This window comes from Mercenaria mercenaria, chromosome 2, assembly GCF_021730395.1.
Source record: "Mercenaria mercenaria strain notata chromosome 2, MADL_Memer_1, whole genome shotgun sequence".
Lineage (NCBI taxonomy): Eukaryota > Metazoa > Mollusca > Bivalvia > Venerida > Veneridae > Mercenaria > Mercenaria mercenaria.
Genome location: NC_069362.1, coordinates 101,477,453 through 101,487,775, shown reverse-complemented (window position 1 = coordinate 101,487,775; position 10,323 = coordinate 101,477,453).

Genomic DNA, 10,323 nt, shown 5'->3' with positions numbered 1-10,323 from the left:
CTTGAAGAATGATCTACATATACATCTCACTGTATCGTGGATAAATAAACAATACTAGTTTGGTAAAATTAAATAAAATAATTGCTAAAACCTCAAATTCATCTACAACCGTCAATGAAAGAGGATTCGGTGTGATGTCCTGACTGTATGCATGTTTGCTTGCAGTACTGTACAAATGTTTGCGACTTCCGTAAAAAAAGACTGTATGCCTGTTAGCAACTGTTTTATTTATTAAATATTGACTTTTCCCTTGTTCCTGTAGCATTTCTACATAATTTTACCCCACAAACGAAGTTTAAAGGGGGGTATATACGAGTCAGCATGCGATCTGTCTGTCCGGTCTGTCTCATAAATGTGGTCCTGCAATTACTTGATTACTATTAACTCTTCGCTCAAACTTCACACATACATAGGCAATATGTAGTTTAATGTCTGTCCTCTTCTTTTTCTCACCTCTTTAAAGTCAGTGTCACAAGAGGTCAAAGGTAAAAAAAAAGGTCAATGTTTCGTGTCCGTGCCATAACTTTTTAATAAAATTTATGCATTAAGGGATTCTGAATTAACTTGGCACACGTTCACCATCATGAAACGATGTGTTTCGCACAAGACAGTTCCCTAGCTCCAAGGTCAAGGTCACACTTGGAGGTCATGTCTAAAATAGGGTCGGTTCATTTTTCGTGCCTGAGGGTCACATCTTTATGAATGAAGGTATTCTGAAATAACTTGTTACAAATATTCACATTCTTGAGTTGATGTGTAGGGCATAAGACACAGGGGCCCGTCTTATCAAACATAGTTCGACTAAAATCGATCATAGGTCAAAACTGTGATATCTGGACACAATATAGACGCAATTTATACAGAAACATGCTACCTGCATAAAATCTTGAACACACAAAATTGGTAATGTGTTTTGTTACTAATATCAGCAAGATTGTTCAGGCAAAATTTTGGTCATACAATACGATAAGTCAGTCCCAGCTGGTCCTTTGCTCCAAGGTCAAGGTCACGGTCACAATATACAAATATTGGGTCGATTTTTCGTGTCAGTACCATAACTTATGTTACTTGTTCACACATCCTAATATACAATAGCATATAGCAATCATTATCTCCACTGGTACTTATTTTTAGGCCCCACTTCGAAGGAGGGGTATATTGTTTTGCAGATGTCTGTCGGTCGGTCGGTCTGTATGTAGACCAATCCGTTTCCGGATGATAACTCAAGAACGCTTGGGCCTAGGATCATGAAAGTTGATAGGAAGGTTGGTCATCACCTGCAGATGACCCCTATTGATTTTGAGATCTGTATGTCAAAGGTCAAGGTCACAGTGACCCTGAACAGTTGAACGGTTTCCAGATGATAACTCAAGATTACTTGGGCCTAGAATCGTGAAAGTTGATAGGGAGGTTGGTCATGACCAGCAGATGACCCCTATTGATTTTGAGGTCAGTAGGTCAAAGGTCAAGGTCACAGTGACCAGGAATAGTAAAATGGTTTCCGGGCTATAACTCGAGAAGGCTTGGGCCTAGGATCAGGAAAATTGACAGGGAGATTGATCATGACCAGCAGATGACCCCTATTGATTTTGAGGTCATTTGGTCAAAGTTCAAGGTCAAATTAGCCAGGAACAGTTAAAACGGCTTCTGGACAATAACTTTAGAACGCTTGGGCCAAGGGTCATGAAAGATGATAGTGAGGTTCATCATGACCAGCAGATGACCCCTATTGATTTTAAGGTCAGTAGGTCAAAGGTCAAGGTTACAGTGACCCGGAACATTTAAACCATTTCCAGACAATAACTTGAGAATGCTTGGGCCTAGGATCATGAAACTTGATAGGAAGGTTGGTCATGACCTGTAGATGACCCTTATAGATTTTGAGATCTGTAGGCTAAAGGTCAAGGTCACATTGACCCGGAACAGTTAAACCCTTTCCAGACGATACCTTGAGAACGCTTGGGCCTTAGATCACTAAACATGATAGGGAGGTTGATCATGACCAGGAGATGACCCCTGTTGATTTTGAGGTCAATAGGTCAAAGGTCATTGTCACATTGAACCAGAACAGTAGAACTTTTGTTTACAGTGAGTAAATAATTTATGTTCCTTGTGCAATTACTGAATGCATCAAGGGGGGTATTTCGTGTTCGACGAGCTCTTGTTTAAAAATGGTTGCCATGTTATGCATTGGTGCGGGGGTACAATTTTGTGACCGTTAGGTGGCAGCTCTAGCTTCTAGTAAGATAGAAATATGGTTTATAGGCATGCTTTTTCAAGGTTTATTGTACCCCCCGACAACAAAGTTGTAAGGGGGGGTATACTGGTTTCAGGTTGTCTGTCTGTCTGTCTGTCCGTCTGTCTGTCTGTCCGTCTGTCCGTAGACGCAATCTTGTGCACACCATCTCTCCTTATCCCCTTGACAGAATTTAATGAAACTTCACACAAGTGATCAGTACCAACAGTAGTTGTGCATGGGGCATGTTAGGTGCTTTTAGAAAAAAAAATTGCAGAGTTATGGGACTTTGTTTTTTTGTTGCTATACTATATACATAGACACGACACAATCTTGTGCGCACCATCTCTCCTCATCCCCTTGACACAATTTAATGAAACATCACACAAGTGATCAGTACCAACAGTAGTTGTGCATGGGGCATGTTAGGTTCTTTTAGAAAAAAAATTTGCAGAGTTATGGGACTTTGTTTTTTTGTTACTATACTATATACATAGACACGACACAATCTTGTGCGCACCATCTCTCCTCATCCCCTTGACACAATTTAATGAAACATCACACAAGTGATCAGTACCAACAGTAGTTGTGCAAGGGGCATGTTAGGTTCTTTTAGAAAAAAAATTTGCAGAGTTATGGGACTTTGTTTTTTTGTTACTATACTATATACATAGACACAATCTTGTGCGCACCATCTCTCCTCATCCCCTTGACACAATTTAATGAAACTTCACACAAGTGATCAGTAACAACAGTAGTTGTGCATGGGGCATGTTAGGTTCTTTCAGAAAAAATTTTTGCAGAGTTATGGGACTTTGTTTTTTTTGTTACTATACTATATACATAGACACAATCTTGTGCGCACCATCTCTCCTCATCCCCTTGACACAATTTAATGAAACTTCACACAAGTGATCAGTAACAACAGTAGTTGTGTATGGGGCATGTTAGGTTCTTTCAGCGACAAAAATTGCAGAGTTACGGGACTTTGTTTCTTGTTAACATACTATGTACATGCAGTCTGCATATGCAATCTTGTGCATGCCTAATCTACCAAACCCTTACACACAATTTAATGAAACTTCACACAAGTGATCAGTACCAACCCTAGTTGTGCATGGTGCATGTTACATTCTTTTAGATAAATATTCTGCATAGTTATGGGACTTTGTTTTTTGTTACTATACTGTATACATACAGTCTATATACATACAGTCCACATAATTATGCAATCTTGTGTGCGTCAAATTGCAATGTACTGTATCAGTGCATGCGGGGGGTACATTCATCACCTTTAGTGATAGCTCTAGTTACACATAAATTGGAGAATGCACCCTTTGTAGAGGTTATATACCAGTTAAACATTTCCAATAGGGTTCTAGTGTAAATTCGCCAGTTTAGATCTATTTGCTATACTTTATAGAATTTCAACCCCAGTCACAGACCCCCCCCACCCCACCCCCCACACACACACAATCCCCCAATGGATTAGTACTTGCATAGCACGAGGGGTTTGACATTAAATGGCATTACATACATGAAGATCGTTAGAGACACTTTGGTATGTATTTTGTTTTCATTTACGCCCTTGAAGTACATAAATCGCATACTTAAGTCGCAAAATGGAATACAGTGTCAGTCACAAAGTTCAGATCAAATATCAAAATTGACATGTTGGCATACAATAAATGTTTTTTACCGTCTAGATAAAAATAATTTCAAAAGTGCAACAGCTATGCCACATCTTATTTACATATATTTATGGAGTATGCATGCTTATTTCAGAAAACAACATGGATTATTGGATTGCAAGTCACCTTGACATGTTATTCACCAATTTCTTGACTTGGTAGAGTGAATTTCCATGCAATGAGTGTGATCAGTCAGCATTTTGTAAACATTACTTGTCTTTTTCATCTGTTATATCACCACATACTCATATTTATGTTCAACTTACCGTAAAATTTAAATACACACACCATGTAAAGCATAATAATTAATTTGAAGACGATTAATTTCTTACCTTCGGCCTGCCAGTTGTTTGATTTGATCGATCGCAACAGGAAGAGGGGGAATACAGTCATTTATAGGGGGTGATTTGACTTAGAAATATGATACTTTGAGTGAATTCAGATAAAAATAATGTGATAGTGCACACACAATTTCATCAGGATCTCTGTAGTATTGTCCGTAAGTACTGACGAGGCACTCATGAATATTCCGTATGTTTCCGTTAATTTTCGGTGTACGAACCCAAACAATGATATAGCTATTGAAAAGCCAATTATACACCATCACGTATCATGTGCAGATATAGCTGTGCAGACAAAGCGTTTTGCCTCTAATCTCAGGGTTGAGTGTTCGAGTCCTCTGTCTGACCAAATTGTTTTTTTTTATGATTTTATCTGTAAAAGACGGAAACTTGTCACACTTATGTTTTATCAACGAAATACTCTACTATCGATTACCATTCTTCTACGTACATAAAACCGTTCTACAAAATGTTGTTTAAAATCTTCAGGACCGGACAAGCATTCATTCATTCAACGGACAATTCAAAGAACTGTTGTTAGCGATACAAAATGCAATGTTTCATAAAAAATATATAATCATGGATACAAATACAAACAAAAGGAATTATATTTTAAAAATGGTTAGAAAAGAATTCGAACCCATGGCAACGTGTTTTCAAGTCAGAGAGCTTACCACTACACCACTGTGCCGTTGGTTCTCTAAATTGATTATTTTGATAAATCTAGATATTTTCAGGACATGAATATCACGTGAAATAACGAAAACGCCCGAAAATATTGGTGAAGATTAATGAGTGCCAGGTCAATACTTACGGACAATCTTTCAGTTGTTTAAAATCCACATATTTGTAAATAATAAATAACAAACTTACCAATTGGTAGAATTTCATTAAACTTCTTTCATTTTTTTCCATGAACATTTATTATTAAAATGTGAACTTGTGTATCTACACCGCCCTGCCCCCACTCACCCCCACCCCCCAAAAAATTCATTTTTTTTCCCAACCCTCAGTCCATGAATATTTATCAACATGCGAAGTTGTGCCCCCCCCCCCCCCCCCTTCCACCCAGTCGTCACCACCACCCCTATCATGCACCCCCCTCCCCAGCAATTTTTTTTTCATTATTTTCTATCAATATTAACGTTTTCATTCCTTTTTTAATTCTGCAAACCTTCCATCAATATTTATCAACATGTGAAGCTATAATCCCCCCCCCCCCCCCCCCCACCACACACCCCATTTTGTTCTAGTTACTCTTCAAGGTCACATTTCACATAACTCCATATAATTCTAAAAAATAAGCCTATTAAGTAAACATATTGCATTCAAAATAATTTCATTAGTCAGGATCAACTTAACATACATTTATTATGTACACTTAAAACATTAATTTGTTTTCTGTTAAATTGATCCCGACTAATGAAATTATTTGCTTCTTAGTAACATCCTCAACTTTTTGTCGGATATATTTCTTTGCCATTCCTCACCACAAACCCATTTGGCGGGGATACCAATTCATCGAATTTGCTTGTTTTTTCAATCTCTGGTCAAAGCTATTGCTTTAAAACTTGGAGCAGTTATTCGCCATTAAAAGCCATAACTCTACACAGCTTTTTGCAAGAATTCTGACCCCTTTTGTACTTAGAAAATCATGGGTACAAAAAATCAGAGCTAGGCGGTGCTCTTGTTATATGAAGTGACTTTGTACTTTTTAATTTGAATCACTTTGTTTAGTGTTCATCTTGAAAACAATTGCTTTGTCACAAAAGCGATGGATTGCAATGCTGTGCTCAAGAACTTTGATGTCAGACAATCTTATTTTGTGCTTAAATATTTAACATTTCCTGCAAACCACATTTCAAAATGTTAGAAGTGAGCTGTTATGATCACTCATGATCTGTTATACATCCCTCCATCCATACATCTGTCTGTCAACATTCCTTCTAGGGACATGTCCTCTGAAACCATAAAATCTTTCACTTGTGGAATGTATTTATATCTTTAAATCACTGGTGTGTCCAGTACAGCAGTTAGAAATTCTAGCACTTTTCCTAAATACCAATTCCAACCTCTAAAAGTAAGTGACAACTTCTTCACATGAAGTACAATCTGTTCTTTGCAAGAAAATGACAACTTCTCCACATGAAGTACTATCCAATTCTTTGGGAGAAACTGACCTCCACATGAAGCACTCGACTGTTCTTTGCAAGAAACTGAAAATTTTTCCACATGGAGCACTCGCCTGCTCTCTGTAAGTAATGACATAAAGTACTCACCTGTTCTCTGTAGGTAATAGCCACTTCTCCGCGTGAAGTACTCACCTGTTCTCTGCATGAAACTGACAACTCCACATTAAGTACTCACTTGTTCTCTGTATCTCAGTAAGAAACTGTCAAACTTAACCAGATAAAGCACTCACCAGTTCTGTGCAAGAAACTAACAACCTCCACATGAAGCACTCCCCTGTTCTGTAAGAAACTGTCAAACTTCTCCACTTGTTTAATTTTGGGTTTAACACCGTTTTTCAACAGTATTTCAGTCATGTAACGGCAGGCAGTTAACCTAACCAGTTTCCTGGATTCTGTACCAGTACAAACCTGTTCTCCACAAGTAACTGCCAACTTCCCCACATGAATTAGAGGTGGAGGACTAATGATTTCAGACACAGTGTCATTTATCAAATAGTCACTGAGAACATACGCCCCGTCTGAGGATCGAACTCAAGACTCTGCGATCCGTAGACCAACGCTTTACCTACTGAGCTAAGCGGGTGGGTGTTAAACTTCTCCACATGAAGCACTTACCAGTTATGTGCAAGAAACTGACAACTCCACATGAAGTACTCACATGTTCTCTGCAAGTAATGACAACATCTCATGAAATACCAACTTGTTCTCCGCAAGTAGCATTTCCATCACAATATCTTCAGGTATATTTCAGATTCATAAACTAGAACATGGTATATGGTATTGTATAGAGCTGAAAAACTTTAAATTTTAGATCACCCGAGACCTACTAGCTGGGGGCAAGTTGTAATGTTTGGCAGAAGTTAAACTTGACAAGGATGTTCCTTGACTGATCTTGAAATTTGTTTACCGTACTTAATATGCAAGTTCAGTTCAGATTTTTCTCTATATATTGAATGAAGAATTTGATTAAACTATGATTTTTCATCTTTCTGAATATACTTAGAAATTCTGGCAAATGAACAAGATAAGGTTGTATCCTTAATTTTTTGCTAGGCTGATTAAAAACAAAGTGGACCTCATGCAAGTTTAATAAAGGGAGTCTAGGTGAAAGTCACAATTTTGATGACATTTTTGCATATACAAATATTTCTACAATGTAGATTTTACAGAAATTTCCCAAAGTTAAAAAGAAAAAACGTGCTATAATAGGGTAAAATAAAATGTATAGGTCCGTGTGCTTGTTCTTGAGGTATTTCAAGACATTATTTAGAAACATTTAATGTGTCAACATTTGTAATATCGTATTTTCTCTTAAGATAGTAACAATGCTGTTTTATCTTTAGCTCTGGCGGCCATTTTGTGCACTGAAGTGGAACGTGCCGGAGATATGCACAACTAGGCTTGGTACTGATCACTCCTGTGAAGTTTCGTCAAAATCCAGCCAGCAGTTTGACCTGTGAAAGCTGGACAAGCTTAATGCGGACGGACGGACACAGACTGCAAAGGCAAAAACAATACCTATGGGGGAGACATAATTCCACACATTTTTATGAAAAAAATCATTATCATTCCCGAAGTCCTGTAGCCAAATCATTGGAATATTAGTAAATTGTAAACTGACTGTTTGGTTTTTATAAGGAAAATGCTATACAGTGTTTCCATCATGCAGACCTGATAAAAATATGCTTTAACATTAACAAAACTGTATTGCAATTTCAAAATCTGTACATCAGCGACTCTGTCATCCTTGTCACACTTGCCTTATAAAAGATTGTAACAAAATTGATCCGATTCATTTTCCTATTAAACAAAGAAGGCTGAAAACAGTGAATTATTATACAACAATTCACTGTTCTGACGTCACAATTATTATGTCATAGTGTCAAACGGCATAGCAGCACGCTAGAAAAGAAACCAGTTGAAAATGGGCAAATATCTAATGAATGCCATCAAGGATGTACTTTAAAGTCCTTGGTAACGTGTTAGAATCAAAATAATATATCTCATTTAGTGATTTGCTCTTGAATAAAATCATTGTTTGTCGTGATATAATTCCTTCGCATCTGAACTCCAAACAATGATTTATTCAGCGACAAATCACTAAATGAGATATATTATTTCTTAAACAGCGGCAGCAAAGGAAAATACATTGTTGACTTAGAATATTTAAGTTACATTCAAAGTATTTTATGCTAATGTACCATTATCAACAGACTTCAAAATAGATGCTGTTTCTGAAAATTGTTTTTGATTAATAATTTGCTGGACAAGTACAAATTGTAGCAAGAGAAATGAAAATTCTTAAGGCAGCTCACTCTGCAGAATGACTTTCTTTACAAAGATTTTGTTGAGTCCTGTATAACCACCAATAAACAGACATTGATAATGCCTAGTCTACATTTCAACTCGAATGAAATCATTTTCAGCATACTAAAAATCTCAATTAGCATTAAATTTCTCAGAAAAAACATTTCTGTAGTAAAGTTAATATGCAAAGATATCAAGTGTAAACTGACCTTGCTGATAAATATCAACTTAAATGATTTGTTTTATCTTTTAAGTTTTGTTAACAAAATCTATTCTTTATTCAGGACAACATTTTTGAACATATTCGTATATCAATTAAGAAATAATTTATATCAAAACGATGGGCAGTTTACTTCAAGCATAACAATTCCAAGAGAGCGCTAAATTTGTTTTCCTGTTTGCCATAATGTTTTATTTTTCACTGAGTGGTATAACACATTTTCCTGATAATTTTGTGTGTTTTTCAACCTTTTTTATTATATATTTCCATAATTCAAAAAATAAATCTTGCAATATTATTATCCCTTAATTCAAGACAAAGTTTTCATCTCTTAACATTTGCTTCACATAATGTAAACATTTTATAATTCAAGCCTTCCAGTGAAATATTGGAATATATCAGTGAATTAAATGTGATATTTTCACCATTTCAAACTGCTTTATTTTTCACAAGACTTAGTATGGAACTACACCTGAATGCAAAAAAAAAAACAAGAGCTGTCACTATTGGTGACAAATGCCCCCCAAAGCGTGCTCAAGAATGCTACAGCTGTATGCGTAAAAAAATCACACATCATTTCGTGACCTTGACCTTGACCTAAGAGGCCCGGGTCATAATTGTGACACACATTCTCAACTTGGTTAACATTTGTTTCAAATTATTTTCAAATCCCCTGATAAATGGCAGAGTTATGGACCAGACAAGAAAAACCTTTGACTTCTCAGTGTGACCTTGACCTTGGAGCTAGGGGTCTGGGTCTTGAGAAACCTCATCTTATTATAGGGAACATTTATGCCAAATAATTTCAAAATCCCTTCATCAATGGCAGAGTTATGGACCGGACAAGAAACAGACCATGTTAACTTTTAACCTCTAAGTGTGACCTTGACCTTAAAGCTAGGGGTCTGATCTTGCGCATGACAAGTCGTCTCATTATGAGGAACATTTATGCCAAGTAATTTCAAAATCCCTTGATGAATGGCAGAGTTATGGACCGAACACGAAACAGACCCTGTTAACCTTTGACTTCTAAGTGTGACCTTGACCTTGGAGCTAGGAGTCTGGATCTTGAGCATGACACGTCGTCTCACTATGGTAAACATTTTTACCAAGTTATTTGAAAATCCCTTCATGGATGGCAGAGTTATGGACCGGACACGAAACAGACCGTGACAACCATTGACCTCTAAGTGTGACTTTGACCTTGGAGCTAGGGGTCTGGGTATTGCGCATGACATGTCATCTCATTATGGTGAACATTTATGCCAAGTGATTTCAAAATCCCTTTACCGATAGAAGAGTTACAGCCTGGACAAGAATTAACCAGACGCACGCA